Consider the following 8210-nt stretch of genomic DNA (forward strand, 5'->3'; position numbering starts at 1 on the left):
CTGGGCATAATCTGATGCACAAGCCAGATTGATGGATAGTAGGTATTTAAGGATTCAGAGAATAGATAAGAAAGTTGCTATGGACCAAAATTCCATAATGGAAGTCAGCCCAGGAGGGATGGGATGCTCTTGAAAGTAAAAGTCTGAAGACAAAAGAAGCATCTCCCAGGAGGAAAAAAAGGAGTTTCCTAAAAAACATGGACGTGGATGCATAAGGAGCTAGTTGACCAATTGAGATGTGTAAAGTTGGAGGTAAGAGCTGGTATTTGAGGATAATTGGGAAAGTGTGGCAGGATCCTGAAAGGATGGTGTCAGAAGCACTAATTCTCATTTCCCTTCTGTTGCCTTTCTATCTTCTTCATAGTTCAGGGCCTTCTCTGTGGGCTCTGTCTTGGACCTCTGACCTCTCTTTGGTGGTGCAGTAGCAGAAGGCTACCTTGACAAACACTCAGGTGCTTTCCAGAGAAGCCTCTTTGAAATATCTCTGAAATAGCAAGTGCTCTGGGGTCTAGGGTAGGCTCTGGAAGGGGGGGGGAAATGTGGGATGGGGGGAGGGGACAGCACACAGCATCTTCATCCATTGTTGTTCTTGATTGGACCAGGTAGCAAATGATTACCCCTACACTGTCCTCCAAAGGTCCCTGAACTTTTTCAACTGCTCTCCTGGGAAAGGGAAGGATAAAGAGGGAGGGAGAGAGGGAAAGAAAAAGGGAGAGAGACAGAGAGACTTCAAATCCTGGTGGCATTTTCAGGTGGTAACTTTGGCGGGACTAAAAATCAATCGAGCTGACAGGTTGCAATTGGGAGATGCATATGCCAGCCCCGCTTAATTGTGGAATAATTAAGAATATGTCAAGATTAAAATTACTAATAATATTTGCTCTCAACCCAGACTTTGTGCCTCCCTCCCCTTCTGCACCCTTTTCTGAAAGAAACCTCTCTTTGTCTCCTCCTGGCCATCCACTGAGTGTTGGAAGCTAATGAATTTTTGCAAATGCAGGAGTGAGTGTTCGGCTGGGAAATATCCACAGGGCAGCTGGATGGCTCTTGGTTGTGGTTTCTTTTCTTTTACAAGATATTTAATATTTATGGACCCTTATCCTTGTGAAAAATTAGGAGGGGGTTGGATGAGGAGGAAAAAAAAAACAGCAGCCTGGGGATGGAGAGACAGGGTTGAGGGGGGATAGGGATAGGAATGTTTATGAAGCTTCCTTTCTCTCTTTTTCTTTTCAATTACAAAGATACCTAAGCTAATTAAGTGCTAATAACCTTGTTAATTTAAAATGCCTCCTTTCTCTTCCGGCCATCCCAAGGAAGAATTAAACCAAAAAGAATAATAATACTATCTGACATTTTTTTTGGTAGCACTTTATAGTTTACAAACCACTTTAAATGAGATATCTTCTTTGATCTTTACAACAAACTTGTGAGGTAGACAGAGTAGGTATTATGACCCTTTTCTGCACAGCTGAGGAAACTGAGGCTCAGAGGTAAAATGACTTGCCCAGGCTAATAAAGTGGCAGAGACAAGATGCAAACCAAAATCTCCTAACCACAAATATAATAATCAGGCAGTAAACATTAATGAAGCACCTACTATGTGCCATGCACTGTGTTAAGCACTAGGGATGCAAAAAGAGTTAAGAGGTAGTTCTTGCCCTCTAGGAGCTTACAATCTAATTATATGCATGTGTGTCTCTATGTATGTGTGCATGTGTATATATACATATAGACACACATATATGCATATACATACATATATTAAGTTATATGTGAGATAAGTAGGAAAGAATTAACAAAGGGAAGATGCTAGAATTAAGATGGGTTGGGGAAGGCTTCCTGTTAAAGGTGAGATTTTAGTTGGGACTTGAAGGGGGCCAGGGAAGCTGGGAGGCAGAGATGAAGAAGGGGATCATTCCAGACATGAGAGCCGGTGAAAATGCCTGGAGCTGAGACACAGAGTGTCTTATTCAAAGAACAGCAATGAGGCTGGTGTCACTGGATCAAAGAATATGGGGTGGGGAGTAAGATGTAAAAAGACTGTAATGGTGTGTGTGTGTGGGAGGAGGTCATAAAGAGCTTTGCAGGACAAACATGGAGGCCATAGGGAATTACTAATGGCGGGGGAGGGTGTGTGACATGATCAGACCTATGCTTGTCTCCTATTTCTCTTATAGATAGAAGTGGACCCAGTCAGGATGGTTGCATGATTTTCTCCACCTTTGTTCAGTACCATGTCTGTAGGTATAAAAGTGATGGATGGTGAGAGTCATCCAAAGCTGAGACTTGGTACAGCATAATCATTGATATGATAAGAAGGCCAGAGACTCAAGAGAAGAAGACAGTGTAAAAGTTACACTGGTTCAAGGGGAAAAGATGGGGAAAAGAAGAGACAGTATAGCTAGTACAGGGAAGACAGCCTAAGAGAGAACTGGAAGGTCTAGGGTTTAGAGGTTGAAATGTGGTTGAAGAGTAGAATTTGGTAAGGTAAGAGGTAGAGGTGGAATGCCAATATATTATAGTCAGATAAAGGGCTTTTAGGGCAGCTAGGTGGCAAGGTGGGTGGAGCACCAGGCCTGGAGTCAGGAAAACTCATCTTTGTGATTTCAAATCCAGTCTCAGATGCTTAGTAGTTGTGTCACCCTGGGCAAGTCACTTAACTCTATTTGCCTCAGTTTCTTCATCTGCAAAATGAGCTGGAGAAGGAAATGACAAACCACTTCAGTATCTTGCCAAGAAAACCCCAAATGGGGTCACAGAGAGCTGGACATGACTGAAAAATGACTGAACAGCAACAAAAAACTTTTGAGGTTTGTGGAATTCATTTGGAAAACATGGGTAATGGCAAGATCAAGGGCAGGTTCATTTTGGGGTATGGCTGAGATAGCGAAGAGAGTGAGCAAATTGAGGAACTAAGTGGTTAGGGTGTTGAAGAAGAGTTAATAATATGTTGAAGTCCCCTTGTGTAAGGGCAGGAGTTGTGAAGGAGAGAAAAATTGTGAGCTAGGTATGGAACTCATTGAGGAAGGAAGTGAATTGACCTGGAGGTCTACTAGGATTTTGAGTGGGTGATAGATATGAATAACGTGTATTGTAAAGGAAGAGAGGTTACTGATTGCTGGAGGTAAAGAGTGAGAACCTAGAAATCTCAATGGGGAGCAAGGAGTATTCCAACTCCCCTGTTTCTACCAATGACCCAAGGGAAATGAATGAAGGTGCAGCTAGTACTAGAAAGGGTGTCCAGGGAGGTTGTGTTGCCTGGGGGGGAGCTAGGCTTCTTTCTTCAAATTTATTATTTATTTTTAGCATTCTTTTCTTTTTAAATTTTGAGTTCCAAATTCTGTCCCTCTTTGCCAACCCTCCTCCACCTATTGTGAAGGCAAGCAAAATGATATCAGTTATACATGTGAAATCATGCAAAGTATATTTCTGTATTAGCTATATCAAAAAAAGCAAAAAAAGCGAGAAATTATACTTCAATTTGTATTCAGAGTTTATTAGTTCTCTCTCTGGAGGTAGATAGCATTTTTTTTTATCATGAATCTTTTGGAATGGTCTTAAATCATTGCATTGATCAGAGTAACCAAGTCTTTTACAGTTGATTATCATTACAGCATCACTGGTACTGTGTACAATGATCTCCTGGTTCTTCTCACTTCGCTTTGTATCAGTTCATAATAGTTCTTGCTATTCTTTTCTGAAACTGTCCCCTTCATCATTTCTCATTGCACAAGAGTACTTCATCACAATCACATGCCACAACTTGTTCAGCCATTCCCCAACTGATGAATTTACCCTTAATTTCCAATTCTTTGCCTCCCCAAAAAGAGCTGCTATAAATATTTTTGTTTGTATATAGGTCGTTTTTCTTCTTCTTTGATCTCTTTGGCATACAGGCCTAATAGTAGTGTTGCTGGGTCAAAAGGTATGCACAGTTCTACAGCCCTTTGGGCCTCATTGCAAATTGTTCTCCACATTGATTGGAACAGTTTACAATGACACTAAAAGTTTATTAGTGGACCAATTTTCTCTCATCCCCTCTGGCATTTGTCATTTCTGATAGTGTGAGGTGGTACCTCAGAGTTCTTTTAATGTGCATTTCTCTAATCGATAGTGATTTAGAGCATTTTTTTCCATATGACTACAGATAGCTTTGATTTCTTTTTCTGAAAACTGTCTGTTAATATCCTTTGACCATTTGTCAATTAGGAAATGGCTCTTATTTTTATGATTTTGACTCAATTCCCTATATATTTGAGAAATGAGACTTTATCAGAGAAACCTGCTGTGAAATTTTTTTGTATTACTTCATTATCTATGGTACCTTTTATAGCGAAATGTAGTTTTCCTGATTATCTCTTTTAATTAGGTCTATTTTTGCCTTTGTTTAGTCTGAGATCATGATTGCTACTCCTGCCTTTTTTTGTTTTTTACATTTCAGCTAAAGCATAATAGATCCTGCTCCAGCCCTTTATTTCAACTCTGTGCCTTTCTGTTTCAAGTGTGTCTCTTATAAACAGCATATGTTGGATTCCAGTTTCTAATCCATTCTGCTATTTACTTTCATTTTTCGGGTGAGTTCATCCCATTCTCATTCACAGTTATGATTACTGACTGTGTACCATCCTATTTTCTTCTGTTTCTGTTTCTGTTTCTCTTTTTATCCTGTCCCTCCTCAAAGGTATGTTTTGCTTCTGACCACTGCCTCCTTTAATCCACCCTCTTGTATCATCCTTCCCCCCATATCTCTTATCCCCTTGCCTCCTATATACCTGTTTGGGTAAGACAGATTTCTATACCCAATTCAGTGTGTATATGTATTCTTCCCTCTTTGAGCTTATTCTGATGAGGATAAGGTCCAAGTATTGCCTGCCCTCTTCCCCCAATTTTCCCTTCCACTATAAAAGTTCTTGTTTGCATGCCCCTTTTATTTGTGAAAAATTTCCCCTTTTTACCTTTCCCTTTGCCTTTCTTCTAGTGCATCCCTCTTTCCTCACACCTTAATTTTTTTTAGATCATCACAACATAATTGACTCGCACTCATGCCCTCTGTCTATGTAGACTCCTTCTAATTGCCCTAATAATGATAAAGTTCTTAGGAGTTACATGTATAATCTTCCCATATAGGAATGTAAACAGTTTAACTTTATTGAGTAGCTTATGATTACTCTTTCATGACCAGTTTTTCCCCTGAAGGATTATACTCAGTTTTTCTGTGTATGTTATTTTTGGTTATAATCCTAGCTCCTTTGCCTTCTGGAATATCACATTCCAAACCCTCTGCTCCTTTAACATGGAAGCTGCTAAATTTTGTGTGATCCTGACTATGGTTCCATGTTATTTGAATTGTTTTTTTCTGGCTGCTTGCAATATTTTCTCCTTGACCTGGGAGGTTGGAATTTGGCTATAATATTCCTGAGAGTTTTCATTTTGGGTTCTCTTTCAGGAATTAATTGGTGGATTCTTTCAATTTCTATTTTACCCTCTGGATCTAGGATATCAGGAAAGTTTTCCTTTATAATTTCTTGACATATGATGTCTAGGTTCTTTCTTTGATCATGGCTTTCAGGTAGTCCAATAATTCTTATTATCTCTCTTCAATCTATTTTCCAAATCAGTTGTTTTGTACAATGAAGTATTTCACATTTTATTCTATTTTTTTCATTCTTTTGATTTTGTTTTGTTGTTTCTTGGCATCTCATGGAGTCATTAGCTTCTACTTGCCAATTCTAGTTTTTAAGGAATTATTTCCTTTAGCGAGCTCTTTTTTCAGTACCTATTTTTCCATTTGGCCAATTTTGTTTTTAAGGATATTTTTTTCTTCAGTGGATTTTTGTACCTCTTTTACCATTTGGCCAATTCTGTTTTTTAAGGTGTTATTTTATTTTCTTCACTATTTTTTGTGCCTCTTTACCAAGCTGTTAATTCTTTGTTCATAATTTTCTTGTATTACTCTCATTTCTTTTCCCAATTTTTCCTCTACCACTCTTTCTTTAATGCTCCAGGAATTCTTATTGAGCTTGGCTCCAATAAGCATTTTTCTTTGAGGCTTTTTATTGGGGGTGGGGGTAGCGGTTTTCGCATTGCTGTCTTCTTTTGAGTTTTTGTCTTGGCCTTCCCTGCTACCACAGTAGCTTTTATTGCTGAAGTTAATGTTTTATTGTTTGCTCATACTATTTCTTGACTTTGAACTTTATGTTAAAGTTGGGCTCTGTTCACATTGGGGTAGGTAGCACTGTCCTAAGTGTCAGACTTTTTCACACCTCTGTTTTCCAAGCTAGTTCTGGAGGTCTTCAAGTTTTTGGTGCTTCCAAGGTATTGTCATCCAGGGAGAGTTGTGGTCGCTACTCTTCCTGGTCTGTGCTCTTTATCCAGGAAGGGTGCTCACTGCTTCTCTGCAGCCTCAAGTACTAACACTCCTCTGGACCCTGGAACTGTGACCAAGGCTCCTGCTTCCTTGTGGACAAACAGAAATGCTCCTCTCCACCCTGGAATGACAACCCAGAACTGCTTATGGGTGATAGAGTTGCCAATCAGCACCCGCTACATCCAGTGCCAGCAAAAGGTCTCCTGTAATCTCTTTCTGACCAGTTGTCTGATCCCCTTACCATTGTCTCTGGACTGAGAACTCCCAGAGCTGCTGCCACCACTGTCACAGCCACCTCCAAGGCCCACAGTTGCTGGTGGTGCTGCGCTCTAGGCTGGCTCTCACTGTGGCATCACAGACCTCACCTGTTTTAGGCTAGAAAAATGTTTCACTCTGACCTTTTGTTGGCTCTGCTGTTCCAAAATTTGGTTTGAAGAGTTGTTTTAAAGTTGTTTGGAAGGGAATGTTGGAAGAGTTCATCTAGGTTACTGCCTATACTGTGCCATCATGTCTCTGCTCCCTCCAGCTAGTAGATAGAAGGAATGGGAGAAGAAAAGATTTAGGACAGAGGGAAGTTTGTTGCCTGTTGAACAGGTATTTCAGAGGGTACAATAGAAGGACTTTGGGGTGGAAAGGTTGAAGGGGATGGAAATAAGAAATCAGGTGGTAGGGGAATGGGGTTTTGATGATGACCTATAGAAGTTCAGAATCACTGGGATGTGTAGGGTATGACGAGGTATGAGAACATTCATCATTGAGTGGAAGGTGCTGGGCAGAGGGCAAGTGTAATATGGGATAGAATGCACACAGGCAGATGGTCACATAGGAGGTTCTATTTCACTTCTTCTCTTTCCTCTGAAGGCTGGAGATTAGAGAAGAGATCAGGTAGATAGAGGTTGAACCTGCATGGGAAGAGATGGAAGTCCTGCTTTCCTCCAACTTTTTTCTTCCTTCAAGGGATACCTGCAGGGACACATAGGGATGCATCAGGAGATGGAAGTCGGGGTTGTGGTCAGAGGGGGTTCTGATTTCTCCTTTCAAGTGAGGCTTGAAGGGGAAGTTGGGATGGGGCAAAATCATCTAGTCCTCTGCCGCCTTCCCTCAGGAAATACCTGTGACAGGAGATGAAAGCCATAGTCAGAGGAAGGTCTCACTCCTCTTCTCACTTTTTCCCAATATAACAAAGCTAAATAACAGGGAAGGGAATATTGCTGTGGGATGGAATGGACGGGGAGAGACCAAGGAGGGAGGGAAGGGATAGAGTGGGATTTAACCAGAGGTGTCAAACACATGGCCCATGGCTGGCATAAGGCCAGTATAGCCTGAACCAGATTTAAAATGTAATTGGGAGATATTTAACAAAAATAAATAAAAATACAATAAAATATAGATAATAATACATTAAAAACTAAGTCAGTATGCAGCCCAGAGCATTCTTTATGTACAGCTTGAATTTGACACTACCCATCTAGGATACCTAGTGCATTAGAAGGGGGACTGCATTTAGGAACAGAAAACCTGACTCCAAACCTCCACTCTGCCTTGGGTCACTTTGGGCAAGTTAGTTTATCTCTCTGAGCCTTCTCAGATGTTCAGCGAGGAGCTTGGATTGATTAGAGCTCTTCCCGATTCCAAGCGTGTCACCAGCTGGCTACCTCATACAAAAGCATATAGGGATGGGTCACAACTAACCCTTCTTTCTTGTTTTCCATTTTGAAGAGTGTTTGGTACCTCTCTGATCTTCTTGCTGTTTTATCCTGCTCTGTAGTCCTTGTATTTTATTGTATAATGTAGCATACTTGTGTATGTTGGATTTGAACCAAGCTCTTCCAGACTCCAAGCC

The sequence above is a fragment of the Trichosurus vulpecula genome, chromosome 2, assembly GCF_011100635.1.
Source record: "Trichosurus vulpecula isolate mTriVul1 chromosome 2, mTriVul1.pri, whole genome shotgun sequence".
Classification (NCBI taxonomy): Eukaryota; Metazoa; Chordata; class Mammalia; order Diprotodontia; family Phalangeridae; genus Trichosurus; species Trichosurus vulpecula.